We start from the raw sequence: 3,373 nt of genomic DNA, 5'->3' as shown, positions 1-3,373 counted from the left end.
TTTCGGAGCTCTAATGTTTTTCTTTCCTTTAATTTCTGTGTACAATTAAGCTTCAGTTGATTGTTATTTACAACTGCCTGAAGACATACCAATTAAATTGTTCTGTATGCTGATGCAATTTACTTATTATCCAGGTCATTGTAACACTGTTTGCATGTACAGTCAGTGTTTTTGTTGTGTATTTATGTCACCTAGGTGGCCGCCACACTCCACCAAGGTGACTTTTCCTGGGCTCCTACAGACAAGGACGCATGGTGCTGGTGTTGAAAGCCAGTTTATTCAAAGGTTGGCAGACAATGATACAGGGCCTGATGCTCCATGTTGCCATGCAGGAGATCTCTCCCTGGTCAGTGTGTGTGGTGTTGGCTAGTTTAACCCGGGTAATCGTTTGCTCAATGTGCAACTGGTGTGCAGCCTCAGCCAGTCAGCCAGATTCCTGTCCATCTGCGGTTTCTAAAACCAGTCAGCATCCACACACACTTCACAGTTATCTAGTGCGGTTTTTGTATTTGTATCTGTTCTTTAATGTTCTGTCTGTGTTTGTAGGACCCCCTCCCAAATTAGATGCTACATTTCAATGGTGCTGACCATGACAAATTGAAATCACTTGATACATTTATTTCATGACTACAAACCCTGCTTTTAATTTAATATAATAATAATAATAATAATACATTTAATTTAGAGGCGCCTTTCAAGACACCCAAGGTCACCTTACAGAGCATATAGTCATCATTCAAAACTATGTAAAACAGACTAGGAATAAAAGGAAAACAGAGGTTAAACATGAAGAATAATAATAATTAATAACACTCAAAGACGCCTAAAGTGAAGGGGGGACCTCACTAACCACCACCAATATGTAGCACCCACTTGGGTGCCGTCAATAGTCCCTTAGTCCCTCTCAATAACCCATACTTATTCACGATAGGTATTATAAATACTCTGATCGCTAAGACTCCCAACAGGGCTGCTTAGAGACACATTTATGCAAATGTGTTGTGTTTATCCAGCCAAAGATAAACATGTACTCAATTCTTTCAGTAACTCGACTGTGCAGACATGATATATTGACCGATTATGTTCCTCTGTCTCACTTGTAAATCGCTCTGGACAAAGCGTCGCAAAACGACTAAAAAGTAAGCACACATAATCTCGTAGAAACGTCTCCGTCACGGTGACGTAGGCGCGCTTTGTTCCTTCCCTCGATCGATGGGCCTCGGACCGATCATTCCCGCACGGCGTTGACATCCTCCTGACCTTGCTAATGGACGACACTTACCACAGACTGACCTTCTCCCAGTCCGGTCCTCTCGCCTGGAGGACTCCACTGTGCCTCCCCACCATTGATCCCCGCCGAACCGGGGAGCCTTCATGGCCCCACTGTGATAGGCCAGAGCTGGTTTGGAACGGAGGGTATGAAGAAAGGAAGGGCAGGGGATTCATGAATCGCCAGGTCTTAGAGAGAGAGAGAGAGAGAGAGAGAGAGAGAGAGAGAGAGAGAAAGAGAGAAAGAGAGAGAGAGAGAGAGAGAGAGAGAGAGAGAGAGAGAGAGAGAGAGAGAGAGAGAGAGAGAGAGGGGGGAGAGAGAAAGAGAGAGAGAGAGAGGAGAGAGAGAGAGAGAGAGAGAGAGAGAGAGAGAGAGAGAGAGAGAGAGAGAGAGAGAGCAGGGGAAACTTGAATCTCCAGGGAGAGAGAGCAGAGAGCTAAATACATGATCACAGAGAGAGAGAGAGATTACATCGGTGTTATATCGGTGTTATGTATTTGCATCCCCTGAAGCCTGAGGGGATGGAGATGCTTGCTCGCGGCAGCTGTGAGCTAACCTGTGAGGTTAGAGATTAGGGCGAGCTGGGCGGCTGGATGCACATTTATTTTCACAGCACCTGCTTTTCTGAGTACTGTGGGAGCTGCTTCTTCTTCTAAGGATGGAACCCCTTCTCCACCACCACCAACACCACCACCCCAAACACCACCAAAACCACCACTGTACCAGCTAATTAAAAAAGTGAAGTAAACAGGTTACCTTTGAGCGGTTTATGTCTTGCCAGATACATTCCTCTGTGTGTACGTTGTGGTTCATATGAATACAAATATATATTTCCTAGCACGCATGGCTTGGAAGTTACCCTCCCTGGAGACTGGGACTTTTTGCAGATGACGGAGAGAGAAAGCCTGCCAACTCAAATGAAGGAATATGCCATGAATAAATTCAATGTTTCAGCCTGCTCGTCTTAACAATCACTAATGATGGAGGATTCATGTTCTGCGTGGAGAGAGGTGCTTTAATGTTTTTTTCATGTTTTTGTTTGAAGAAATATTCATCATTATTCATATATTTTCTCATTTTTTTGAAATGTGTCCTTGTATTAGAGGACATACCACATCTCTTAACTTTATTCTTACTTTTTTGTGTTTTTTTGGTGGGTTGAAGAAGAGAGGGAATGACACAGGACCACAGGTGGGAAGCAACCCTGGGAGCTTTGCGCCCTATGGGGTTGAGAAGCCCAAGGACATGTTATTACATATTCTGAAAATAAAAATAAAACATAATGCATTACCAGGGCCTAAACAACTCTGCATATATAGAAACACTTAGGCTAATTACTGCTTTTATAAGGAACATGTTGAACTAACACGCAACCCTGCTGAATCTACATATAATTACCACCTAATTATCCCTGGTGATTGCTCGTGATGTGGATTAGTGTAGTCCTCGTCTCCCGCCCCCCTCCGCCCCCACACACCCACAAATCTGACGGTAAAAGGATCAGAGTACCAGGGTCTGTTTTTTAGGTTGGCCACGTTTCAACAGTTAAATTAAAAAACACTCCACCCCCCCCCCCCCCCCCTCTCTCTCTCTTCTTCTCCCCCCCTCCCAACAAAGCCTTCCTGTGCAATGGCCGCTGCCTGCACACTCAGCACCCTCTTGACTTCCCGGGGAATTAAAGAGACAAAAATACGAGTCAAGAGTCATCTAAAGCCTCCCCATATCCATCCTACCAGGGAGTGCAAGTGGGCCTCCATGCAATGTCTCCATGTTCCTTTGTTTTCTTGCTTCAGGTTCCTGTGAGAGGACTCCTTCCAGCGCCACTCAACATGCAGTATGGACTGGAGAAGAGTCTGACCCTTTGGATCAGGATTTAATCATTGATATAGAGAGGGATGGAGAGACAGAGGGGGAGAAGGGGAGTGAGAGGGAGGAGGAGGGGAGAGAGAGAGAGAGAGAGAGAGAGAGAGAGAGAGAGAGAGAGAGAGAGAGAGAGAGAGAGAGAGAGAGAGAGAGAGAGAGAGAGAGAGGGGGGAGAGAGGGAGAGTGAGAGAGTGCGAGAGAGAAAGAGTGAGAGAGGGAGAGAGAGAGAGAGAGAGAGAG

This window comes from Gadus macrocephalus, chromosome 2 (genome assembly GCF_031168955.1).
Source record: "Gadus macrocephalus chromosome 2, ASM3116895v1".
In the NCBI taxonomy this organism is placed as follows: Eukaryota; Metazoa; Chordata; class Actinopteri; order Gadiformes; family Gadidae; genus Gadus; species Gadus macrocephalus.
Note: the sequence above shows the minus strand (reverse complement) of the source record.